The 13,353-nt window shown below is 40.6% G+C and overlaps 1 pseudogene across 1 annotated transcript; it reads left to right on the top strand.

Annotated features, from left to right (window-relative positions):
* Window positions 1-4,307: 4,307 nt before the first annotated feature.
* On the top strand, window positions 4,308-6,931 carry LOC308440250 (E3 SUMO-protein ligase NSE2-like; annotated as a pseudogene). Its single transcript has 3 exons — window positions 4,308-4,337; window positions 5,672-6,107; window positions 6,876-6,931. The product of its transcript is annotated as an E3 SUMO-protein ligase NSE2-like (transcript).
* Window positions 6,932-13,353: the final 6,422 nt, after the last annotated feature.

Raw genomic sequence — 13,353 nt, 5'->3', positions numbered from 1 at the left:
CTCCATTATCCGGATCCAGGAGTTCTCTTACAGACATGCTCAGAGGTTTGTTTCTATGGTACTTCTAAATCCCATCAGGTTGGCAATCAAAAATAACCATCATAGCAGGTTTCTTCCTGAATCTTAAAATCTCCTTCCTTTATAGGTAGAGGTTCTCTGGGAGATGTTTCATTTTGCTTCCCAACACCCACTTCTTCTATATGCTTGAATATGACCTACTGCCTAATCTCTCTGTGATCCATTCATAATTACCAGATATAAAAGCTCTACAATTACAAGAGATCTTTATCAAATCCTTGTGAAACACAGCACTTCTTTCTCTTTTAAGAGGAACAAGCATATGCAATTTGGTAGTTTTCTGTTTGTTTTTGAGACATGGTCTCAAATATACTAGGCTGGCCTTGACTTCTTGATACTCTTTCCTCTGTTTCCTAAGTGCTGGGATTACAAGCATGTGCTTGATTTACTGGGTGCAGGGGATAAAACCCAGGGCTTTATCCATGCTAGGCAAGCACTTTATCAACCTAGCTATATCTGTAGTCCAACATCTCTACTTTTTGGGAAGACGGTCACATTAGTGATTTTCATTGTTGGTGCAATAAAACACCAGACAAAACACAACTTGAAGAAGGAAAGGTTTGCTCTAACTCAGCTTGGCTGTATATCTCATTGCTTCGGGGAAATGCTGACGGTTTTTCTCATTATATTCACAGAAAGCAGAGAAGAGTGGATGCTGGTGCTCAACCTGCATTCTTCTTTTTTGTTCAGTATTGGACCTCAGCCCATGGAATGGTTCTGTCTACATTTAGGATAAGTCTTTTCACCTCCATTTTGTTTAGATATTTTAAGTTGTTTCCATTTCTTAGTTTTGAAATGACAAGGGTGTGCAGATGACTTTTTGCCATTCTGACGTCATTCCCTTTGAGTGTATAGCCAATAATGGAATGACTGAATCATACAATAGTTCTCTTTAAGTTGTTGAGGACCCTCCATACATTTTGTTCTGTATAAGCATATTAATTTACCTTCCCACCAAGAGTTTGCAAAGGTTTCCTTCTTTCCGCTCTTGCCAACACTTACTTAGTAGTTTTAAAATAGCTATAGTAGATGTTATCTTTTTGTGATTTTGATTTGAATGATTTTGCTTTTTGTGGTATAGAAAAATTTTAGATTTAAATCCATTTTCATTTGTTTATTTTTTCTTTTGTTCCATGTGGTGTTAAGATCTAAAGTAAAAAAAAAAAGTTATTTCAAGCATCCTGATATTTTGTCTAGAACTCTGTGTGCATGTGCATGTGTGTGTGTGACTTGAATATGTATATGCTAGACAAATACTCTACCACTCAACCTTCTTTTCTACTTTGTTTTAGTTTAAGGTCTTAATACATTTTGAAGTGTTGAGGCTATAATTCAGTTGGTAGAGTGCTTGCCTTGCATGATGCTCTAACAAAACACACACACACACACACACACACACACACACACACACACACACACACACACACACGGGGGTTGGGGGGAGGGAAGAACCTATCACTATCCTGTTTTGTAAGAGGTGAGGAGATATAGGAGTCTAGTTTCATTCTTTTTGTGTAGATGCATCCAATTTTCTTATTAGTATTATTGGCAAAAAGCTCAGTTGGTTGTAGTTGAGTGGATAATTTTTAGACTCTATTTTTTGTATATCAATTTTTATGCCTGAACCATATTGTTTGGATTACTATAGCTTTGGAGAATGCTTTGAAGTTGGGTAGTGTAATGCCTCCTTTTCTTTGAGTTTAAGATGTGTATGTGTGTGTGTGTTTGTGTATTTGTGTTTATGTAAATTTTAGGCTGTTTATTTCTAGTCCTGCCAAAAATGTCAGTGTCATTTTGATAGGGGTTGCATTAACCTAAAAATTAGTATGATCCTAAATAGTATTAATTCTTCCAGTCCATGCACCTTTTGCATATGTAACTCTTAATTTTATTTATCAGTGTGTTATAATTTTCATTGTTGAGATATTTTTCCTTTGTGGTTAAGCTTAATTCTGAGGCATTTATTTACTCATTTATTTTGTAGCTGTTATAAATGAGAATGCCTTCTTTAAAATTTTATTTGAGATATGTCCTCAATCTGTATGTGCAGTCAAAGGTGACCTTGAACTTTTGATGCTTGTGCTACCATGCTCTTTTTTTTTTTTTTTTTTTTTTTTTTTTTTTTTTTTTTTGTGGTGCTAGGTATCAAACCCAGGGCCTTATGCTTTCGAACAAACACTGAGATACATCACCAGACCCTAGATTGCTTGTTTTCTTCTTTCTTTTCTTCTTTCCTTCCTTCCTTCCTTCCTTCCTCCCTTCCTTCCTTTCTTTCCTTCCTTTCTACTTAAGGAAGCTTACTATGTATTTAAAGCTACTCTCAAACTTGGGAAACTCACATCTAGCTTTTTTGAGCATTTTGAACCCATGTTCTCCAAGGGCATTAGCCAGTCATGTTCTTTTTTTTGTGTTCTCATTTGTGTTGGGTTAGGGTAATGATGGCTTTGTGGAAGGTGTTTGGGAGAATTCCTTCTTCTCCATGATTTTGAATTATTTACGGAAATTTGGTTATCAGTTTTTAAAATGTGTGTGTGTGTGTGTGTGTGTGTGTGTGTGTGTGTGTGTGTTCATGTGTATGCTCACAGTGGCCAAAAGAGAGCATCAGATCCCCTGGAGCTGGGGTTACAGGTGGTTGTGAGCCACCCAGTGTAGATGCTGGGAACCACACCTGGGTCCTCTTCAAGAATTCAGTTACACTTTCAACTGCTGCACCATCTTTCTCATTCAGTAGGCAGCTCTTCATTATTGAGTTAGCCTTGTTACTTGTTATTGACCCATTCATCTTTTCAATTCCTTGCTAGTTCTGTCTGGGGAAAATGTATAGCTCTAGTAATTTCTTTATTTCTTCAGGTTATCAATTTTGGTTTCTTAAATGGCTTTCACTCTTGTGTAAGTATTTGGTTCATGAATATCTTTCCCAACTAGAATGTCTGTGGGGAGACATGGCTGGAGGATCTTACTTAGCCATCTCCTCCCCCTTTATTGTTCTCACTCTGCAACTTTGATTTCTTTATGCCACTCTTGCCCTGTTTTTGAAAGTAATATTAGGTTTGGGGAGGTGACTTAGGCATGAGCTAATGAGCACTGTTTGTTGTTATTGTTGTTTGTTTGTTTGGAATAAATGTGTAATCCAAGATGGGCCTTTGAACAAGTATAAATCTTTTCATGGAAACATCCAAGGGATTCTGTCCATTGGTTTCCCCCTTTCCTCCCTACAACCCTTCCTAGTTTCTCTCTTATCCCCTCAAATTAATAGCCTCTTTTCCTATATTATTGTTACATATATACATATGTATATGTATATGTGCCCACAAATACTTAATTACAACCTTAAAAAATGTATTCATATTCTTTTATGCAAAAATGCTGAAAATTTGTACATTTATCTTTGTTTTTTAAAATAAAGTAAAAAAAAAAAAGAAAAAAAATCAGGTAAATGGAGACTTCTTCAAGATCTTTGGGCTGTAAATAAAGCAATGATCTCCATGAAAGCCCTACAACCTGGTCTTCCATCTCCTGCCACTATCCCTGATGGTTTCTTCAAAATGGTTATTGATTTAAAAGATTGTTTCTTTACAATTCCTCTGCACCCTGACGATTGTTGTCATCTTGCCTTTAGCCTTCCCCAGATTAATTATCAAGGTCCAATGGAACACTATCAATGGCATGTCCTCCCACAGGGAATGGCAAATAGTCCCACCTTAGCTCAGAAATATGTGGCTCAAGTTATTCAACCTATACGAGAGAAATGGCCTCAGATTTATCTTCTTCATTTTATGGATGGTATTCTTTTAGCCGATCCTCATGAAATCACAAGCATTCTCTTGCTTTCAACAATTGGAACAGGCTCTTATGTCCCAAGGGCTTAGGGTAGCTCCAGAAGAACATTCAAAGTAATTACGCCTACTCCTATTTGGTATATAAGCTTGAGATGGGTCATATCCACACACCAAAATTAGAAATCTACCTCTCTTCTCTATAAAATTTATATAATTTTCAACAGTTTCTAGGAAATCTCCAGTTTCTTCGTCCTTATCTTAAGATTCCCCCTGATGTTTTGTTGCCTCCCAGTGAACTCCTAGTGGGAGATTCTCATCCTCTGTCTCCATGTGTACTTATACCGCCAGCCAAGGCAGCCCTTGTCCAGATTAGCCAGGCAATTACTTCTTAAGCCACATTTCACATTCAACCTAAGCTTTTCATATATTTCATTATTTGTGCCACTACCCATGATCCAGTGGGAGTATTTTGGCAGAAGAGTGAGAGTCGTGCTGCCTCTGGACATCCCTTGTTATGGGTTTCCCTCTACTCTAAAGTCAATAAGGTTTTGGCTACTTATACTCTGTCTGCTGCCCTGATTATAAAAGGAAGAAAAATGTCTCATTAATATTTTGGGAAAGACCCAGATACCTTCATTGTCCCTTATATGTCTGATCAGATAGATTGGCTACTCCAGTGCAATTATGATTGGGCTGTGGTCTGTGCATCCTTTGCTGGTACTATTGACAATCATTACCCAAATGATCCCTGTAGATTGTCCTGAAGCTGTTTGTATTTTAATGTTAATTCCACTTCCCCAAGAAGGGCTGCCTAGTCTCAAGACTCCAACTGAAACTTCCCATTTTAATGAGTAAAATAAAGGAAAACCAGTGACTGGGCAGGGTAAAGGGGGTGGAGAGAAGGGAGGTCTAAGAGCTCAGAGGACAAGAGAGGTCAGAGGTCAGAGAGGCAGAAGAGATGAGAGGTCAGAGCGGGAAGGTTGTCAAAACATGGAGCTTCCCAAGGACCAGCTAGACCCAGGTGGGATTTATTGGTGTTAAATAGCTATGAATATTGAGGATTTTATAGGTCTAATATCTCATGTAGAAGGGCAGTTTGTATCTTTGTCTATTTGATGCGATCTTGTTGTGTGGAGGATTTGTGGATTGAGAGTTGAATATATAAACCTGTATGAAAAGCTATCAGGCTGTAGAGTTTTGTTTGTGGGATTTTGGGGTAGAGAAACACTCCAGGACAGAGGCAGAGAAAACTGCCTGGGAAGTGAGTTGCTCAGACAAGTTGGGCCTTAGTGCCAGCTCAGACTGGGCGCCAGAGGACTAGGCCTCGGGAGTTTACACCTGATGAAGCTACTAAGCTTATCCTCCCTGCCCTGTTACCCCTCTGGCCAGGGCACAGCGAGCTCACTCTTTACATCATCTCAATGCTTCCACCCTCTGCCAGATGTTTAAAATTACCAGATACCAAGCCAGAGAGGTTGTCAAAGCTTGTGGCATGTGTGTCACTTTTCTTCTAGTCCCTCATCTAGGTGTAAACTCCCGAGGCCTAGTCCCCAATGAATGTTGGCAAATGGATGTAACTACCTATTATCCCTCATTTGGAAAATTAAAATATATTCATGTCACTATTGATACCTTTAGTGGGTTTCTCGATGCTTCCTCCCTTGCAGGAAAAGCCTCAAAAGACATTGTTACCCACATTCTTCAAAGTATGGCAGTAATGGGTAAACCCCAAATTCTTAAAACTAACAACGGTAGGCTAGGGAAAGGAATTGGGGTCTGGGCTTGTGACATTCGGCTAGAGATTGCTGAGCTAGGTGGGACAGCCAGGTAACAAATTCAAGAAGCCAGGACATTCCAGTACAAATTCAGGTTCTACTCATTACATATCCTTCAGCGGTATAGAGTCAGCTCTCTCCTCCTTAAAAAACTTCCAGTCCTGTATCAGCTCTGGAATGGACACAGTTTCTAGTGTTGCCTTGGGCCTTGTGGAGACTCAAACTGAAGTGAGTAGTGAGTACAGTATGGACAAGGCCATGGTTGAATTTGCTAAAATGGATTGAGAACTAAACCATTATATTAAGGCTGTCCAGTCTACAATAAATCACGTAAAAGAAGACCGTCCAGAAAAAGTACCAGATTTAAAATTACTGGTGGAGAAGAAATTTTTGGCTTTACAGGATAAGAACTCTGACACTGACTTTGAAAAGTTCATGCAGTTTAAGCAGCAGCTGAGGGAGCCGAAGAAACAATGTAAGTCAGCTGCTTTGCTTTGGCTTCTTGAGATGAGGGTCCTGACCTATGAGCAGCCCAGGAACATGGTTCTGTAGTGTCAGCTTCTCTGCTTGCTCCATCTTCTGCCTGAATGGCTTATTTTGTTGCAGTTTCGTGTTTGTCTAATACTGTTTCCAATTGCCTGTCTGTTTCTGAAAGCCAACAGTTTCCACAAAGTGTCTCACTGCTGGGGATGGGAATTGGGAAAACAAAACTAAAAACCATTTTATTATGAAAAAAAAAAAACAACAACTAACAACAGTCAGGTTATACTGGAGCCAAATTCCAACAATTTTGCAAGCAGTTTGAGATTAAACATGCTACAGGGATTCCCTATAACCCCCAGGGCCAAGGAATTATAAAGAGAGCACATCAGACCCTAAAAAAAAAAATGATTGTCTTGAGACAGTGACAGAGGCCTATACGCCCCTTACTCCTAAGGATAGACTCAATCATGCTCTGTTCATTCTCAACTTTTTAATGTTGGTTAATAAAGGCAAAACAGCAGCAGACTGTCACTGGCATCCAACATCTCAGGATTCATACGCCTTAGTGCATTGGAGAGATCCCCTCATGGGTCAATGGAAGATACGGTCCTCATATGGGGTCGAGGTTCGGCTTGCATTTATGATCAAGAAAACTCAGAGCCAAGATGGCTCCCCAAGAGGCTTATTAAACCTGTTAACCCATCACTGTCCAGAACAGAGCAGCTGTCTCTTCCTGAGACTTTTTCTCCTTCTCTTTCAGATGCTGCTCCTCCAAGGACTGATGATGATCCTCTGGACCATAGATGCAAACACTGACCTCCCTCTTCAAAAGGCTCTGCCCAATAGACACATGCCATGGAATTACACTTGGGTAGTTCTCTTAGAGAGAAAAGAGGTTGTTTGGTCCACCTCTAAAGTATCTACCTCAATTTGGTGGCTGAAAATATTGACCCCTGACCTCTGTAAATTGGCTGTTGGGGCCCCTGCCCCCTAGGGTCTTGAACACCACCTCGAATTAGATACTGCTCCCTAGGAAAACATTCCTAATATACAGTCATACTCCCCCTATAATCTCATTTCAGTCTATAGGTCTGCCAAACCCAGCTATGATAACTAATTCCACCGCACACTTCTACAAGGAACAGATTTCTATGTCTGCCCAGGGAGGCATCGTGATCCTTCCCTCCTGCATACATGCAGAGGCTTGGCTAATCTTTTTTGTAAAAGCTGGGGATTTGAGACTACAGGGAGTGCTCATTGGTTCCCCTCTTTCAGTTGGGATTATATAACAGTGACCAGAGATTTCCAAAAGCCAACCTCAACACTAACTGTCTCCCCAGAATGTAAGGCCACCAACAATAATACTTGTGGCTGGTGTTTCTCCTTAACTATTAAAATCTTAGATAGGGCCAAGACAAAAGATTGGACAAAAGGTTTCTCCTGGGGACTTAGGCTCTACCAATATCACACTGATACAGGTTTAACTTTCACTGTCAAAATCCTTAAAGAGACAGTGTACAGTAACAGTCTGGTTCCCATTAGGCCAAATCCTGCTTTGGTTCCCCAACCTGTCCCTAAGCCTCCTACTCCCCCCACCTTGCCTACAAAAGGCACTTCTTTTCCAGATCCAGGACTTGCTGGTTCACGCACATTTTCTGCTGGTCCTTTTATTACTCTCTTACCTCCTTCTCCTTCCATAACCATTAAAAACCTTATCCTGACCCTGATAAATCAAAAATACTTAACGCTCAATGCACCTCACCCAAAATGGTAAATGATTGTTGGCTGTGTTATCACTCCCAGCCTCCATTTTATGAAGCTGTTGCTGTTTTTGGTGATTCTGTCTGTGCCAATTCTTCACAGGCATGTCAGTGGCAGCCCCCAAGGTGGCTAAAAATGTCTGGGTCACAGGTATCAGGCCTAGGGGTCTGTGCTGGCTCCTCCAATCCACCCTTTCACTACTCCCACCTCTGCAATGTGACCTTTACCCCTGATAAGGCCCATATTTTTATTATTCCCCCTAATGATACATGGTGGATTTGTCTAGATGGCCTGACACCTTGCCTTTGTACTTCTGCCTTCTTCGAGGCTGACCCTGATTTTTACATCCTCATTAAGATGGTGCCTTGATTAACCTACTACTGCTCTGATGAATTTTTCCATAGGGGCCAGTCTTCAGACACCTCTCCTCCCCTGAGTAGACAAAGGAGAGAGCTCATTTCAGCTATTCCCATATCTGTCCTTCTTGGCCTAGGGGCTGTAGGAACTGGAACGGGTATTTTCTCCCTCATACTTTTACATTCCAGATACAGAGAATTACAGATGACCATTGATGAAGACATTCAATCATCATGTCTCTAATGTCTGATTCCCTCTCCTCCTTGGCTGAAGTTATTTTACAAAACAGGTGAGGACTGTTTTTATGTAGATAAAACAGGAGTAGTCAAAGAAAGCATGAAAAAAGCCAGAGAAGGACTAGAAAAAAAAGAAAGAGAGAGAGAAGAGAGTTGGTATAAAAACTGGTTTTCAACCTCACCCTGGCTGTCCACACCCCCGCCTAGCATTTTAGGACCCCTGGTAGAATTACTTCTGCTTATTTCTTTTGGCCCCTGGGCCTTTAATAGATTAACTAGCTTTATTAAATAGATAAGTTGATGGGAAAACCAATTCAGATACATTATTCTAGGCTAGCTATGCAAGATCAATTAAATTTGGAAGAAGAAGATATAGGCATCCCACCAACCATTCCCACCCAACCCAAAAGATCAGACTTTGTCCCACAGACCAGAAAATAGGGTCCACATTTATATTGTGGCCGGCAGCCCCAGTCGAGAGACCCAGCAAAGGGCTCTCCCAAATAGCTTATCTACAAGTAACTTTCTCACAATAAGTATGTTGAAGTTTAGATTAATAGGTTATTTCAGCTTTTGTGATTCAGCTTGTATATAAAAAAAAAATCACCAGGCCATTCAGGCCACCTGCATAAATTTTGTGGTTAGGTTGCTAAGTTACTCTTTCTGCTGAACTTTTCACTCACTTCTCCATAGCCTACCACCCTTTCCCCCTCCATTCTTGACCCATTAGTAGGTTTTCTGATACCACGGACCTTTAACAGGATTGTGAAGTTTATCTGTCAGCAAATTGACTCCCTAGCATCCAAACCTCTACAAGTTCATTACCACCAACTTGACCTAGCAGATTGTGGTCTTGATAAGCTCACAGCGAGTAGGCTTTCTACAAGATATGTATAGAACTCAGATTTGTGCACGCTTGCTCATGAGCAGCGTGGGTACCAGTGAGGGGTGCAAGGCAAAACACTACAACGGGGGGCGGGGGAAACCATGCATTCTGTCTCTGAGTTCCCTGTGAATCAAACCTGACTGCATAGAAGTTGGTGTTCAGAGGTGCTCCTTGGCCATTCTCAAATCTCTGACAAGGACACTTAGACCCTCTCCTCCTCAAAAAGACACCGTGTAAACACATCATCTAGGAGGATCAGGTCAATGCTTCTCCTCTTTGGTTAAAGCCCATAGTCTCCAGACGGATATATATACTTGCCTACATCCACACAGGTCATAAAAGCAAATAAAAAGAGAGGATATGCCAGGAGCTGACAGAATTAAGAAACTTCCTTAGCTGGAGTAACACCATTTTACATAGATCTCAGCCTAGGTTTCTGTTTCCCACGGTAAAGGCCTTTTCCCAGAAAATAGGTAATCTATCTTTGATCAGGTAGCTAGCCAAGTAGAACGGTCAGCTAGGCAATGGACCCTGCTTGACAGAACATTCTCCCCTGCACCTGGGTTGTCCCCCCTCCTCAAGTAATTCTTCACAAAGGATATTGTGAAAAAATCCGTTAACCGGGAAGTTCCCTTAATTCCATGCCTTACTTTCCCATGCCTTATTTCCTTCTTCTACCTGTATAAAACTAGCATGTGAAAAAAATAAAATTTGTCAGCTTGATCAGATTACTTGACTTGCTGGCCTTCTTCGCACCTCTTGTTTCCCCCAATCTCTCCTAGGTGATCCTGGGTTCTCATTGACTGTCCCAAGGGTGGGGGCAATGTTTCATTAGTTTAAGCTGGCCTTGAACTTGCTATGTAGCAGAGGATGATCTTAAAGTCCTGATCCATCTCTGCTTCTCCCTTCTAAGTGCTGGGATTACAGTTTTATGACCGTAGGACTCCACACATGGTTATGCAATAGTAATCAAGGTAAATACTCTTATTTGTGAACTATGCCTCCCTTATCTCCTTCCCCCCTTCCCTATTTGAGGCAGAATCTCACTTCATGCTGGTTTAGAATTCACAATGTAGTTCAAGGTGGCCTTGAACTCATGATAGTTTTTCTGACTCAGCTTCCTGGGTGCTGAGGTCATAGGCAAGAACCACCACTCCCAGTTTATTTCCATCCAGTGGAATCCATGTGTCTGTGGCAAAGGATGAGACTATACTACAGGAGATAAAGATTTTTAGTACCTAGTGAAAGCCGAAGGCTGAAGAATTTGTCATCTCCAAAGGTGCAGCCATCAGGTAGTTGTGTTGTAATATCAAATATAAAGCAATCTGTGAAAAAAAAAAAAAATCAACCTGAAGCTCACCAAACCTCTAGAGCTGAATACCACTTTCAGGAACTATAATGGAAACAGGAACTAAAAAAAAAGTAAAAAGATACCACAAGAACACAGACAAGCCAGGATGTAGAGCAGTTCACAGAGAACAGATTTAAAGAACCAGCAAGTGCCTGGGTAATGAAGGAAACACCATCACAGATTAAAAGAGACGTTGGGGTACAACAATCAACTGCATGTAGACGCCTTGTCTGAGTCTGGATCAAAACATATCAAATAATATCTTTTTGAGATAGGAGGACATGCTTGTGGTCTACTACATGAAGTATATGAGAGAATCAATACCTTTATTTATTTTGAATAGTAGTGGTATGATTACACAGCAGAATTTCCTTTTATGGAAGTAGATACGCACTGAAGAATAAGAAGGTGGCATAACATACTGATAATTCTTTAAAAATTACTTTACCAAATAAAATACAAAAGATAGAAGGAATAAAAACTAGATGTGATATGGTATTTTGTCTAAATAAGAAAGAAGGAGGTTATTTAGTGGCTCAAAGTATTTTCTGTGTAAACTTGACAATTGGAGTCTAATCCCTGGAACCCACAGGGGAAGGAGATAACCAACTCCTAGAAGTGTCTTCTGACCTCTGTACAGTCACATGTTCCTGATGTCTGCTCCATCTCTGTGTGACTCTCCCTCCTTCCTTCCCTCCCTCCCTCCCTTTCTCTCTCTCTCTACGTGTCTCTTGTATCTCTAATTTTTCCTCTTTCTTTCCTTCGTGCACTTAATGACAAAATTATAAAACAAAAGGGGGTAAAACTATATTTTACCTTTTTCTGTATGTTTCCAGAGACTTAAGGAAAGTAGAAGTCTAAAGGATTTCTGGGCATGGAGGGGTGGGAAACAGGCTTCTTCTGGAAAGTTTTTGTTGTTGTTTATGTTTTTATTTATTCCCGTTACTTTTTATTCATTTGAACAGGTAGCTGTTTTAGATGCTGTTTGTTCTTAAATAGACTATGTATTTGAAAGATGATGAAACCTTCCTGTTGATGAAGCCAAGGGGAAATTGAGTAGATCTCAGGCAGGACATTACTCTTAGGGGAACCAAAAGTAGTTATTGCAGGAACTTCAGTGACTTCTTGAGAGATGGCTGTTACAGAGAGCAAGCTAGACTCCCCACCTGGCTTTGGCCTGCTGCTTTGCCATGTGAGCTCTCCCTCTTGCTTATTTATCTCTTATCTCTTCCCCTATTATAGTGTTAGTCTCCTTGAAATCCTCCATGAGATCCTCCCAGAGCTGACCCATCACAGAAGCCTTGTCTCTGAGCCTCCAAAACTGTACTGTATAAAAACACGTTTCCTTATGTTACCTCTTCTGAGTGACCCTATAATAGAAAACAAACAAGTGCCTTGAACTGGTTGGTTTTGTGTGTCAGCTTGACACACAAGCTAGAGTTGGAAGAGATGGGGGAGGGAGGGGAGAGGGAGAGACCTTAGTTGAGGAAATGCCTCCATGAGATCCAGCTATAAAGCAGTTTCTCTATTAGTGAACAATGGGGCAGGGCACAATCCACTGTGGGTGGTTCCATCCCTGGGCTGGTGGTCCTGGGTTCTGGAAGAAAACAGGCTGAGCAGGCTATGAGTGGCCTCTGTGTTAGCTCCTGCCAGAATCCTGCCTGTTTGAGTTACTGCCCAGACTTCCTTCAGTGGCGAATAGCAATGTGGAAGTGTAAGCCAAATAAACCCTTTCCTGCCTAGCTTGCTTTTGGTTACAATGTTTCAACCCAGCAATAGAAAACCTAACAAAGACAGGTCTGGGATATGGATCAGTGAGTAAAGATAATCTACCATCAAACCAAAAGCCTTACTTTGATCCCCAAGACCCACATGGTAGTAGAAGAGAGCTGATTACAAGTTGTCTTCTGACATACATGTTGGTACTCTGTACCAAAAAAATAAGCAACTAAAAATTATAGCAACAGCAATAAGAAGATGAATTAAATATCACTTAAGTTTTTTTTTAAATAAGTAACTCAATAAAACACTGACTAACTGCTTTAGGCAATACTCACATATGTGGGCAAAACCCCTCCAAGGACTGTAATTTTGACTAGTTGGTCAATAAATAATTTCAGTTTCTGTTGAAACTATAAAGTATTTCCATAGAGGAGTTTATTGTACTTCTCATTTCTCCCCTCTCATGTTTATTGCTAAATGTAGTCATTTATGATGCCATTTTTGTGTTTTAACATGACAAAAAAACCACTAAGAAGAAAAAATTAACATGTAAAAAATTCAGAACTGAGTGCCTTGCAAACAGACAATGGACTAAGTGAGCCTCTACAAACTTTCTTCATGTCTGGCTGCAATTTCATAAATTAAAAAAAAATTCAATGTTTTACAGAGTTTCTCACAGAAATAGGCATGGTGGGATGTATGTATAATGTTAGTACTTAGGCAGTAGAGGCAAGGGGGATGAGAAGTTTGAGGCCAGCCTGGGCTACATAGAGAGTTCTAGGTTAGCCTAGGTTACGCCAGACCTCATGTCAAACAAAACAAAACTAAGCAGGACAGAGCAAAGCAGTAAGAGTTGGTCTCGGGAGCAGTTCCAAGCCTGACACTAAATGTAAGGAGACAGAACTGCATGTTGCTGCTCCAGGAG

This window comes from Micromys minutus (assembly GCF_963924665.1).
Source record: "Micromys minutus genome assembly, chromosome: 31".
Taxonomy (NCBI): domain Eukaryota; kingdom Metazoa; phylum Chordata; class Mammalia; order Rodentia; family Muridae; genus Micromys; species Micromys minutus.
Note: the sequence above shows the minus strand (reverse complement) of the source record. Positions and strands in the feature narration are given on the sequence as shown.